Source organism: Choloepus didactylus, chromosome 17 (genome assembly GCF_015220235.1).
Source record: "Choloepus didactylus isolate mChoDid1 chromosome 17, mChoDid1.pri, whole genome shotgun sequence".
NCBI lineage: Eukaryota > Metazoa > Chordata > Mammalia > Pilosa > Megalonychidae > Choloepus > Choloepus didactylus.
The window spans coordinates 58,176,538-58,190,509 of NC_051323.1; the positions used below are offsets into that span (position 1 = coordinate 58,176,538).

Consider the following 13,972-nt stretch of genomic DNA (forward strand, 5'->3'; position numbering starts at 1 on the left):
AAGCATTTCTTGACCTATGGTTTAGAAGATGTATTGGTTTGCAAAAGCTGCCAGAATGCAATATTCCAGAAATGAGTTGGCTTTTACAATGGGGACTTATTAACTTACAATTTACAGTTCTTAGGTAGTGAAAATGTCCAACTCAAGGCAACAGTAGGATGATACCTGGACACTGAAGACAGGCTGCTGGCATCTGGGACACCTCTGTCACATGGGAAGGTACATGGCTGGTGTCTGCTGATCCTTAGCTCCCAGGTTTCATTGCTTTCTGGTTCAGTGGCTTCATCTCTGAGCTTCTGTGGGATCTCTCTTAGCTTCTCCAGGGCTTTTCTCTATGAGCATCTCTTAATTCTATCTCTTAGCTTCTTTGTCTCTTTCTGTCTTTTATCCTCTTATAAAGAACTCTTGTAAGAAGTTTAAGGACCCACCCTGAATGAAGTGGGTCACATCTCAATTGAAATAACCTAATCAAAAGATCCCACCTACAATAGGCCTGCACCCCAGGTATGGATAAAAAGCACATGGCCTTTTCTGGGGTAGCTTCAAGCTACCACAGAAGGCTAGAAGTCCAAAATCATGGCAACAGCAAGGCCACACTTTCTCCCCAAAGTCTGTGGTGTCCTGATGCTGACTTGTTGCAGACCTTGGATTTCCTTGGCTTGCATTCCTGCCTTCCATCCTATGGCGATTCCTCTCTCCTTAGGTTTGCTTTTCTGGTTTTCCCTGACTCTGGGCTTCTGGCTCCACCTGTGGTTTTCTCTGACTAACCGCATCCGGATTTCTTCTTACAAAAGAGACCAGAAATATGGATGAAGGGGACCCTGTTTCTGTTGGGCCACACCTCAACTAAGAATACCTCTCCAAAGGGTCCTATCTACAATGGGTTTACACCCACAGGCATGCAGATTAAGACTGAGAACATGTCTTTCATTGGGGTACATAATTCAGCCTACCACACTGGCTCTCCATGATGTACACCTTCACTGGCTTTCTAAGTCCCTCCTGGATTTTTCTGATCTATTAACCACCTCATGTCTTTAGTATCACATTCACAACTCAGATGGACCATACACCATTACCCTGAAAAAGATAATGTACCTCAAACTGGAACTTCTGGAAACTATAATCTTTAAAAGCCCAACAAATCCCATGTGTTTTATAATACTCTTATAAATACCACTGGCCTGGATAGAAAGTAAATAGAACTTTTGCTAACTCCTCTAATGCTACCAGTTTCTATCTAACACAATGGCATTGGCTGACCTGTGTAAATAATTAAACATACCATGCTTTCTGATACAAATAGGTTGGGAAAATTAAAATTTATCAGCCACAATTAATAAGCATATCATGCTAGCTGTAATACGGTTGTAAAACCAAGCATCTCCATATGTCATTTCTAAAGTGCAGGATGTAAAGGGAATAATTACCTAAAAAGTAGTCAAGCATTCACTGCCCTTTATGCTCTGCCAGGTAAATTGAAAACAAAGTGTTTAGAATTGGCAAGTCTGTCTTTGCAGCTGTGTGGGGTGACCATTGGAGTCAGTCATCCCCAAGGCAAAGAATGGCAAACTTGCCCTTTCATAACTCAATGCCCAGAGAAGGAGGGAAAAAATTATCCCAACGACAAGCTAGGCATTTCTATCATTGCCATGGCTGCTGTGGTGAGGTTAAATAATAATGGTATTTAGAGTCAGAAGACTAGAGTATAAGTTCTCCTTTAGCCACTTTCTAGCTGAAAGTGTCCAAATTACTTCTCTCTATCCATAGTTTAGAGACACAGTGATAGTAGATACTTCATAAGGCTATTGTGGGAATCAAATGAGCAAATATGTGATATGATTTTGAAATTTCTAAGATACTATAAAAATGTATTTTATATTTCTGAAAAGTTTTCAGAACTTTCCACATTTATTGAGTATCCATTATGGTCAAGCCTTATGCTATGTCTAGGAAAATAGTGATAAAAATGACACTTTCCATAGTAGTGACTTTTAGTCTTGCCAATATATCCATCTCTCCTTCCAATTTTTAACTGGGTTTTTGCCTGCCAGTTTTTTTGCAGTTAGGTGTCAATCTGACCAATGGGATGAAAGCAGAAATGATACAGGAAACTTCTGGGAAAATTAGGAGGCAGGACTTTTTGTCATCTCTTGTTCCATTGTAATGACTGAAATTTGGATACAATGTTTGAAGCACAGGTCGCTTTTGGGGCAATAAGACATGCTAAGCATGATGGCACAACAGCTAGAAGGATTCCAGATCTCAGATCTCATGGAACACTATACCAAGCCTTGACTGATGTCCTTTAAATATCTTAACATGAAAGAGAATATTAGAGGGTTTAAAAGAGAGTAGAGGAGTTGGCCTGGCCCAAGTAGAGCTTCTCCACTAGAGACATAATATTATGAGCAAAACACAGAGGCTAGAAATAGCATTTCAGCATTGCTGGAGCATAGGTTATAAAGCAAGGAGGAGAAGAGTCTAGAATTGGAGCTAAGGTTCAGTTCACTGAAATTTTGGGATGGCCGAGGCAACTGCACTCATCTTTAACAAGGTGTGGGACCATTGAACAGCCTTCAGCAGACCAGGATGAGATTGGATGTATAATTTAAATAAGCTGCTCTCTATATAGAAGGCTTGGAGATAAATTTGAGGGGCAGGGAGACAAAGATGAGAGGCAGAAAGAAAGAACAATTAGAAAATTATTTCAAAAGCCCATTTGGAAGTTAGGAAGTTAAGAAGAACTTAAATGAGGGAAGAGGTTTTAAGAATTATTTAGGAAGAATATTCATCTTAGGAGTCAGTGATTGTCTTAAATTGGGTTCCCTGGAAGCAGAGCCATAAAAAGGGTTCTTGTGAAAGGGATTTATTATTCAGCTAAAACCTGTCATGGGGGGAAGTGAAGCAGGATAGGGAAGGGCAAGATCCAACCAAAGATGTGGTATCAGATAAAGATATAGATCGGATCCACAGGAGGAACCAAACCACAAAGTTGTCACTCCCTGACAGCAAGTACCTCAGGCTCATGTGGTACTTAGCAGTACTTAGCAGTCAGTACTGGCTGTGGGATGCTCAAGGGTGTGAGGAGTAACTTGCTGGGAAAGACTCAGGGCAATTCTCCCAAGAAGGGGCAACTGTACCCTTGGATCAGCTACACTCATAGCAGCTGAGTGATGGATACACCACAGAATTCACAATAGAGACTGAATAGAGGAGGAAAAGTTGCTAAGGATAATTCATTCATACAACCAATATTGAATAAACATCTTTCTAGTGATTTCTTTTTCTACATGGAATCGTTCTTAGCATACACACTTGTTTACTAAACTCTAAGTGGCCCCCAGGTTGGCCCCATTTCTTCCCTCTCCTTTTGTAGTAAAGCTCCTTAAGAGCCTTGTCTGCATTTGCTATTGCCACTTCCACACCTTCTATTCTTTATTTAACCTGCTCCTGTCAGGCTTTTATGTTCACTTCTTCACTGAAATTATACTTGTCTCCAATATCTCACCAAATCAAACAGTTTGTTCCTAATCTTCCCTTAACTTTTCAATGACATTTGACAGTCAGTTCCTCCCACTTTGAAATATTTTTCTTCACCTGGCTCCTAGACACTACTTTCTTGGATTTTTGCCTAATTCAGTGCCCACTCTTTCTTGATGTACCTTAACCATGTCCTCCCCACCTTTTCTTACTTTTAAATTTTGGTGCCCCTGCCTTCTTCTCTATTTCTACTCACCCCCTAAATGATCTCCTCTAGCCACATGGAGTTGAGTACCTTTTAAATCAGGTTTCTTAACCTCGGCATTGTTGACATTTGGGGCCAAATAATTCTTTGTTTGGGGGATGTCCTGTGAATTTTAGGCTGTTTAGTAGCATCTCTAGCTGCTACCAACCAGATGCCAGTAGCACCCCCCTCTGCAGTTATGCCAAGTAAAATGTCTCCAGACCTTGATTGCCTAATGCCCCTGGGTGGGCAAAACTGCCTCCCCATTGAAAATCACTCTTCTAAGAGATAATGTCTTCCAAGTTTTTATTTCAAACCCTGATCTCTCCACTTAACTCAAGACTCCTAAATCTAACTGCCTACCTGACACCTCTATTTGGATATCTAACAGGAATTTCAAACTCAACAGGTCCTAAGCAGACCTTCTCAACCTGCCCTTAAGTCTGATCCATCCTCATTTTTCTAGTTGCAGTAAACGGTGCCACCATACACTCAGTTAATTACTTAGACACCAAACCTAAGAGTCTTCCTTGATTGGTTTCTCACCCTCCCATCCACATCCAATTCTTCAGCAAATCCTGTTGACAGAACATCAAAATATACCTCAAATCTGATAACTTAGCACTTCTACCACCACCACCCTAGCGCTCCATCAAGACTTGCCTGGACTCACTTAGTAGCATTTAATTTTGTCCCCCAGTTTCTAAACTTGCCTCCCTGAAGTAATTTATTTACACGGTAACCAGAGTGTTCTTTTAAGAGTATGGCCATATTATTTTGCTCCTCTGCTCCAAACTCTCCAAGTCTTCCCATCACACTCAGAACAAAATATAAATTCCTTTTCATGGCTTACCCTGTCATAGAGTTTGGACATATCTCTGTGCCCTGGCTAACACTCCTCTCTGCTTTGCTTACTCAACTCTAACCAAGCTGACTGATAATGGAGTGACTTTGAGTGGGGTTCTGAATGAAGAGAGGGAGTGGAACAAAGGACATATCTGAGAAAAGAACATTCCAGGTAGAGGGAAAAGCACATACAATGTCCCTGAGGCTGGAAAGTGTAGGTGTGACAAGAGAGGAGTGAGTGTGCAAGAGAGGAAGAAAATGAAATCAGAAAGCTAGTTACTAGCCAGACTCTATAGTAGTTTGCAAGTCAAGCCAAGGAGTCTGGTAGGAAATTAACATAATCCTGCTTTAAAATAATAAAGTATTTAAACATCAAGAAGGCAGATGCAGTATATTATAGCAAGAAGAAAAACATTATATTTGAAGCCAAAAAACAAACAAAAATCTCTGAAAGCAAGTAAACATGAAAATTATTTCCTCAGACCAAGTTATTAAAATTCCGTGAACCATTTCTCTGTTTTGTAAAATGAGGACAGCACTGACTGAAGGCAGAAGTGATAACAATAGAGCCCTAAAAGCTAAGAGTTAAACTTGAAAACTGCCCCAAGTTGCATGAAATCTCTCCTATATGGAAAGCACCTTAGGGAAGAAAAATTATTCCCAACAGCACGAACAGAAAGGGAAAGAATCTGGCTGTATTGATAAAAATCACATATCTCAAGAAAGAATGAGTCCATCGGAAAATGAATCCATCAGCAAGGAGTATAAGAGAAAGGAAGCCATGAATTATCAGTATGCCTCCAGCTCTCGCTGGGAAACAGAGCATTCTAGGAAAATAAAATGATGCAAACCTGCCAAATTCTCCTTATTGTCAAGACGGATCTATCAGACCATCCGAGCATGATGTTGTTAAACATGTGAGTTATCCAATCAACTCTCCCTGTTCCAATTCCACTCACAAGCTACCTTTTGATAACCCAGCTTCACAGGATGTTTTTCTACAGGGAGAGAATGTTCTGGCGTGCTGGAAAGTTATATTTCTCACTATAAATTACAACACTGGCATTCTGGATTCTATACTGCATTCTCCTGTGGATTCAGTTGATGGGAATCAGCATGCCTACGTTCAGTAAATCTCTGGGAAACTGACATTGTCCGTCTTCTGAATCTGTAAGCCTGGGAGGTCAGAGCCTGGGCTGTGACAAACTCAGCAGGCGATGCCCTGCCGGGGTCTGCTGGTAACTAGTCAGCCACACACATTATTTTTTAGTTTCTGCACTACCTAACTCAAAAGAGTTGTAGGGTTTAGATGAAATGATATATTTGAAAGTGTTTAGAAAACTGTAAAGTTATTTTGAGAAACACTAAAAAGTACCTAAGAGATGGTGAGAGGAACAAATTGAATATGTACTGTAGACCTTATCTAAATAGCTATGTGGGACCATCAGTGTAAAGAAGAAAAATTTCAATCTAGGAGTGACTCCATAGCCCCATTAAGAAGGTAAACCTCATAGGGATAGTCTCAGAGCACTGGGTAAGCCATCCTCCCCCATTTGGGGACTTTTCCCAAGAGATAGAAATCCTGGATTTTACTTTGGTAAGGAATGCAATATTCCAAGATAATAAAACTGGAACCATCACTTCTGATCCCTTTGCTATCTATACATACATATATGCATGTATATACACACACATATATATATATATGCTATATGCCTCTCTCACATACACACATGTGCGCACACACACACATAGTACTTATGATGTAGCAGGTATTAGGGCCAGCTATATATTTCCCAGCACTCTCTCCAATATGAAAACACAAAGCCCCTTTCTCAAAATTCAGGAAAAAAGTGCCATTAAGGTTACTAAAATATTAAGCTTTTAACTTTCTTTCATAGCTTCTGTTTTGACTTGTCATGGTGTTTTAATTTGCTATTTAATGTCATCCTAAGTAAAGAAAAATTTTGATTATAATCATGAACTTTATCATCCATCTTTATGTTTTGCAATGCTGGCTTTAAATGAAAATATAAAAGCATTTAGCTTGTATGCACAATCACCAACATTAAACAATTCTTATTTCTCTCAGGTTATACATGTGTACGAATTTCTTTCTTACTAGAATACAAGAAATGCTGCACATAAATAGCTCAACTATTTTTGTTTCACTTCTTGATACATGAACATTCTACCAAAACTCTACACCTCCAGCTAACTGATGAGCAAGAAAGAACTGAAAGGAAAAGGAACTATGGGTTACCCTGTTGTTTCAATTAGCTAAAGCTTCTGGAACGCAATACACCAGAAATGAGTTGGCTTTTACAATGGGGATTTATAAGGTTACAAATTTACAGTTCTAAGGCCATGAAAATGTCCAAATTAAGGCATCAACAGGATGACACCTTCTCTGAAGAAAGATTGCAGGCTCCTCTGACACATGGGAAGGCCCATGGCAACATCTGCAGGTCCTTCTCTCCTGGCTTTCATTGCTTTCAGCTTCTGGGTTCAGTTGCTTCCTCTTGCTCAGCTCCTCTCTCAGCTTCTCTGGGCTTTTCCCTATGAGCTTCTCTCAATTTCATCTCTTAAATTCTCTCATAAAGGACTCCAGTAAAAGGATTAAGACCCACTTTGAATGAGGTGGGTCACATCTCAATCGAAATAACAACAGATTTGTTATTTGAGACAGCAACAGATGAGCATTAAAGTCAGTACAGGGCCCGTCTGAGCATGAGGCCCTGGCAATGGCACAGGTCACACACCCATGAAGTCAGCCCTGCCAGGCATTCTTTAAGGATAGTGAAACGTCCGTAATAACTGTATGAAGTCAGTACTATAATCTGTGCCATTTCAGAATGAGGAAACAGGCACAGAGAGGTTAAGTAGCTCACTGAAGCATATAAGCTCATAACCAGCAGAGCTGGGATTTGAACCCAGGCTTTCAGGCTCAAGAAGCCATAATCTTAACCAACACACTATGTAGCCTCTCCTAAAAGCACTGATTTTGAATTCAATCCCAAATTTCCTTGGCTCTCCCCCACTTTCTTACTTTTAAAAAATCTTACTTAAAAAAAAAAGACGATTCCTATCCATTTAAAGAAACCCACAGATATTGCAGCCATATATTGTAATTGACTACAGTGTATGTTAGTAGCTATAATGAATAATGACAATAGTTACCAATGAGTGCTTACCATGTGCCTAGCAATTCAGTGAAGTGGTTGCAGTTATTATCTCCACTTACAGATGAGGACATTGAAGGTTAGAGAAATTAAGTAACCTGTGTGAGTCAGGTAATAAATGGAAGAGCCAGAATCTGGACTCAGACAATTTGACCCCAAGTCCATAGGCTTACACATTTTGTCATAGTACTATATTTCAACCGATGTCCAATTTAAAGGTGCCAAGGGTGAGGTACTGGGACCAGACATATAAAGATATGGTTTCCTTCTGCCAAGTTTCTGTTTCATTTCACAGGCTTAAAATGTGAGGTATAATCCAATTGCAAAAACAGTTTGACGTTCAAATTTGTACCACAGTGCAAATTTGCTGCTTTCCTTTAAGAGCTTCTCCCTCTGCTGGAAGAAAATTCAAATAGATTTAGCTTAGAATGAAATGCCAGAAATATAAAGAAGCCACAAAAATGTAAGATGCTGCCCTTGGAGAAACTGTAATCACTAGCTGATCAAAGTATAAGCAGTAAAGGTGGTAACTGGATGAGCTCCTTAATCGAATCCAATAGAGAGAGGAAGCTCAAGTCTTGGTCTCATTTCTGATGTCCATTAACACTACATAAATTTTTGGACAATCCTGAGATCAAAGAGATGGGCATAAAACCGGGAAGCTCCCATATCAGTCTCAGAAAGAGAGTTTTCTATTGAGAAGCTATGTTCAGAATAGCATAATTGTTACAGTAGATTACATAATTAAATAACAAAAGCATAATCAGAATAACCGTCTCCAAAAATCTTACCAAATTGGGTGATACAAAAAAGAAAAGAAAGCCTGAAGAAGTAATTTTGGTTTAGGGCATAAAATTAACTAAGGAGCTAAGGGGCTGTTAAAGTCCAGAAGTTGTGTGTAATGATGGAAGACTTTTAAATTCCTGGAAAATTTTCAAGGTACATAAAGGAAAATTAAGTCTGTTCCTCCTAACAGATTTTTAATTATAAGAGCATTTTACTGAAAAGTGAATGAATTCTTTTACCTTCTTTTTATATTCCACAATTATCTGAAGATCCATTATGGGATGCTTGGTTCTTCTACTGATGTTTACTTGAGTATCTCAACATATTAGAGACATTTTAAAAATAACTCAAGACCTAAATTAATTTTAAAAACAAACATATATGGAAGAGAAGGATAACAGAATTTCATTTGCTAGCGAATAAAACATTCATTCCATTCCTTTTTCCTTTTATTGGACCACCCAGCTCTGTATTTTCTGGTTTAGCTTGGGCTGGTTCCCTAGAAAGCAGGGCCTGAAAAGACTTAAGTGCAATAATTTGAGTGGGGAGTATAATGGAGGTGTCAGGAATGAGGGATAGGGCAATTGAAATGGGGAGTAAGGGAGAGGAATACAAAAATGCATTTTGGAGTTAGCCATTGCCACCATGGGGAAAATGGTGCTGTAACCTTAAGACTCATATGGGAAGTCACATGCAAAACATATCTTAGGACTTGTGTCTGCGAAAAAGAAAGGGAGGTATTTATCCATTGGTACTTATTCATTGGTCAAAGAAGCCCCACAACACACATACACACACACACACACACACACACACACACGCAACGAACACATGCATGTACACATACACACATACATGCATGCAAAACACACGCTTCAGGATTGCACATGCGTGAGTGCCAAGGGGGTCCCTGAGGCTGTCCCACACTACTATTAAAGAGAATCTGGGGGTCGAGTAGTCAGAAGCATGCCCTGGGCTGGCCTGAACTAGGGTGCTGTCAGGGTGCTCCTGCATGAAGCTGGTCAAAGCCTGCATGGAAGAGGTCACTGCAGCTGTGGCTGCAATAAGGCGAGGTGGAAAGGATTTGGGTTGATGCCAAAGAGGAGCCTGGTGGAGAGGACATGTTCATCTCAGTCCAATTACTACTCAGTGCCAAACAGAAGTTTTACAAACATGTTAGTTGCCCAGATGAATTCTACTACTATTTTCTTAGAGTAATAATAATGATTTTATTAAAGATCACAAATGTCCCTTAAAGTGTACTTACATTTTCTCCATCCCCAAATCCCACCGAATCTTGAATTTCTCTCTGTTGCTAAGGAAGCGTGAGCCTCCACAGTCAATGCCAGCCCCCACCTGCTGGCTGCTAACTTGATTCACTCACAGCCCCTCAGGTTAGCGGAAACTGGCAGAATTGCTGGATCTCGTCCTGTCTGTCTGGAGCCTTCTGTCTGTTTCACAGCACTGTTGTTGTTAGGTGCTCTCTCCCTGAAGGTGAGTGCTTTTTGCTTCCACTCACATTTTTCTTCAGCTTGTTCTACTTCTCTGTATTGACTTGCATCATATTCTCTAGTCTCACTTTCTCTTTCTTCTCCCTAAACATGTTATTATTCCAAGAATCTGACCCTCGAAATTTTTGTTCCCTCCTCCCCCACCAAAGAAAGTTAACCCCTGGAAAAGGTCATTCACTCATAACCAGTCAAAGGTTTGGTTTAAACCCCTTTTTAAGACTTATTTCTGCATACATACTCTTATTTAATTCTAATTTTCCATAAATGCATAAATATGATCATTTCATTAATTCTTTTGTAGTCCTTTCTAGTTGTTTTTTGCTTTGCCTTTCCTTCCCCACTCCATTCACATAATTATTTCCTGCTTCTTCCCAACTACGTAATCCACAGCAACAACCCAGAATAGACGAGTGGCTCAGCGATGGCAGCAGAGAGTAGCTGCCGGCTCGGTGCGGGGCTTCCCGGGAAAGGCAGGAGGGGTGCCGGGGTCCCAGGGCTGGGTCCGATTCGCTGGTGCTGGTATCACCGAGGACCGGGACACAGGAAGCGGCCAGGAGCGGGCGGCGGGCTCCTCCCGGCTGGACGCGGAGGCTGTGCAAGCACTTAGGCCATTGAAGTACTGTTTTTGGGAGGGATTCTCTCCATTAGGGCCAGAGAAATTAGTTATGAGCACATGTTTACACCAGGTCTCCCGTTTTGGATCTGTTCTTGTATGTGGGAAGCCGTGATAGCATGCGTTTGTCCACCTAGAACCACTAGAGATGATGGTAATGATAATGGTAATATAAACCACCACCACTAATACTAACAGAGCTGTCATTGCTCCAAGCCCCTCACACACATCACACCCTTGACTCTTTATAGGAACCCTGACCATTAGAAATAGATATAAATAGCCCCATTTTACAGTTGAGGAAACCAAGATGCAGATAAGGAAACTAACTTCCTACCAGTCACTGCAGTGCAGGGTTAGAATATAGTCAGCCTAACTCCAGAGTCAGTGTTCTTAGCCACAAAGCTATACCACCTTCCATTTTGGTAGCCGAGGGGCTGGAAGTTTCCAAAGAAAATGAGGCAATGTTCTAATCATGTCAGATAAAGATGATACTGAGACTCCAGTGATAACTGAAGCACTCCCCATCTTGGAGGATAGGAACTGTGAGCTAGCCAAGAATTCTGAGTCTGTTGACCAAAGCACCAGGCCAGAGAGTAAATCAGACCCTGTTGTATCCACTCAGAAAAGACCAGAGGCCAAACCTCCCATTGATCTTGAAACTTCAGAAGTTCCCCCTGTTCAGGAGACTGTTTCCAAAGATATACCTCAGACTGGATGGGGCTACTGGGGCAGCTGGGGCAAGTCTTTACTTTCTTCAGCCTCAGCTACAGTAGCCACAGTAGGACAAGGTATTTCAAGTGTCATTGAGAAGGCAGAGACTTCCCTTGGCATTCCTAATCCCAGTGAAATTTCAAGTCAGGTCCAATATGCAACAGGAAAGTCAAATGTATTGGTGTATTCTCAACCATCTCTACTGCAGTTCAGAGCACAGGAAAGAGCATAATCAGTGGGAGATTGGATGCCTTAGAATTCACTGGGAAAAAGACAAGGGATGAAACAGCGGAAGAGGATCCTGGATTTTAAAAAAACCAAGGGTCTGATGAACCGGAATTCTATAGTCTCAGGTTTTATGAGAAGCAAAGGAGAAAAAGAGCTATGGACCTCCAATGAGGTTACCATGGAAACAGACAAGAAAACTCAGTATGGGCTACTCTTTGATGAATTTCAAGGCCTTTCAATTCTAGAAGCTCTGGAGATGCTTTCCCAAGAAAGTGAAATAAAGGCAAAATCTGTTCTTAATTCTTTGAGTGGAGAAGAATTAGAGACTCTAAAACTTGAATTGGAGTAACTCAAAGAAGCATTTTCTCTAGAAGAGTTTTGTGAGGAAGAGGAAGATGAGAAAAAAGAGGATGAAGACTTTACCAGAGAGATAACAGAGCTGTTTTCCCAGCTACACATCTCCAAACCAGAGAAGCTGACCAAGATAAGAAATACCACCTATGAATGGATCAGGACATCTCTAACCAAGCCATTAGCAGAGGAAGAAGGAGAAAAGCAATTAGGAGAAAGTCCTGAGAAAGTCAATAAAATTCATTAGAGGATATCCATGCATTTGCCATCCGGAGCCTAGTACAACTTACTGCCTGCTCAATTGCATTGTTCCATAAAACAGCAGCGTTGGTTCTGAATGGCCGGAAGCAGGAAGTGACAGCCATAGAAAGGAGCAGAACCCTTTCCCAGATGACAGTTGTACAGTGTAAAGAGTTGTCCTCTCTATCTAAAGAGTTTACTGCCTGCCTAACAAAGGCTGGAGTCAAAGGAAAGCTCAACCCATTAATCACTGCGGTATTTCTAGAGGAGTCAAACAGCCCTTCCTCCATCCGGGATGCGTTTCAGCTGCTCTTACCTAGGCTGGAGAGCTCTCTCATTGACAACAAGTCTGAATTACCCCAAGTATGAGCTACAGGTCCAGAGGCCTTTGTTAGAACATTGAAGAACAGAGAAGATTCAACCTGGAACTTGTGGTGATGGCCAAGAAATGGCCCTTTCTTCTGGGTACCCCTGCAGAAATGAGGAGAAGGGGTTATTTTAGTATCTAAAACTTCAGGCAGGAAAGCAGGTTTAAGGAGGAAGTTTGTTGCCTTCGCTGCTTGACTGAGATATTCAGATCCTCACATTACTGTTCCCAATTATCATAATTAATAAATTATTTGAAAAGTAACTTTTGTAGAAAGTCCAAGAATAATAGCTCTATATAAAGGTTTGGGGACACTCAGGCAAAAATACTGGTCTTTCTTTGAAATGATGTAAAACACTAACAATTTTGCCATGGATATAATTCTCATCCACTTATATAACTGTTTGTTATCCAAGAAAGAACAAACTTAATTTAGTATTCTGAAATTCATATGTTTGGTCTATTACTGCCATGTATTTTCTTCTTTCTAGAATAAAATCCATGGCTTTCACAAAACTGAGTGTTTATAAACTGTAATGATGACCCCTTATCCCATGAATTCTTGGAAATGGTTAGGAAGTTGCATCTGTTGTTACATTGGGGATATTTGGCATTGGGGAGAAAGTTGTAGTCTATTACACTTGTGGCCACATGAATTAACTATAGCAGAGTGCCCTTTGGTTTCAAATTGCTTCTCTACCCCCACCCCAGGGTGATGGGCCTCAAGTTATAGCTGGCCCACACTTAGCTGGATTCAAGACCAGTAAGTGCAGCGTAGAGAAATGGTTTCATGTTTACAGATATTTGGAGTCTCTCTCCAGAATGTTTTTCATCCATACCCTACATGCAAGATAAATTCTTTAGTAAAAGCCAACTCCAAAGGAGTGTTGAAATTCTTTTTGTATTGGTGCTTTTATTCAAATGTTGTTGAGGTGGACTGTAGAGTCCCATAGAATTGATGCTCCTTTATAATAGGATTTAACCTATAAGACACAATATATTTTGTCCTCCGTCTTTTTTGTTTGTTTTAATGTATTCTTTGGCATGTTTTTAGATACAACTTTTTTCGTTAAGATCTTAAGCCTTCTTTTGCTTTCTTTAACAACTAAGAGACTATTAAGTTGTCATTTTCCTAAAAGCTATTTTAGTATACACTCTTTGAAAAAAGTTCTCCAACTTTCTTGTTTTTAACAATTTAGGTAACTTTTGTGAGCTCCGCCACTCATCTTCTAAAACTTTTAAAATAAAATTGAATAATCATGTCAAAAGAAAACCAGCCTAAAGAATGTATCCTTTCATATTTTCCTTCGTGCTTACAATCATGCATATATTTATATACAGATATAATTATGTATATACACACATATCTATATATAGGACTTCACCAGTATGTTACAAAAATGGGAT

At 40.2% G+C, this 13,972-nt stretch overlaps 1 pseudogene; it reads left to right on the plus strand.

The window, feature by feature from the left end:
• The first annotated feature begins 11,140 nt into the window (after positions 1-11,140).
• Positions 11,141-12,601, plus strand: LOC119512328 (annotated as a pseudogene).
• The last annotated feature ends 1,371 nt before the right edge of the window (positions 12,602-13,972 follow it).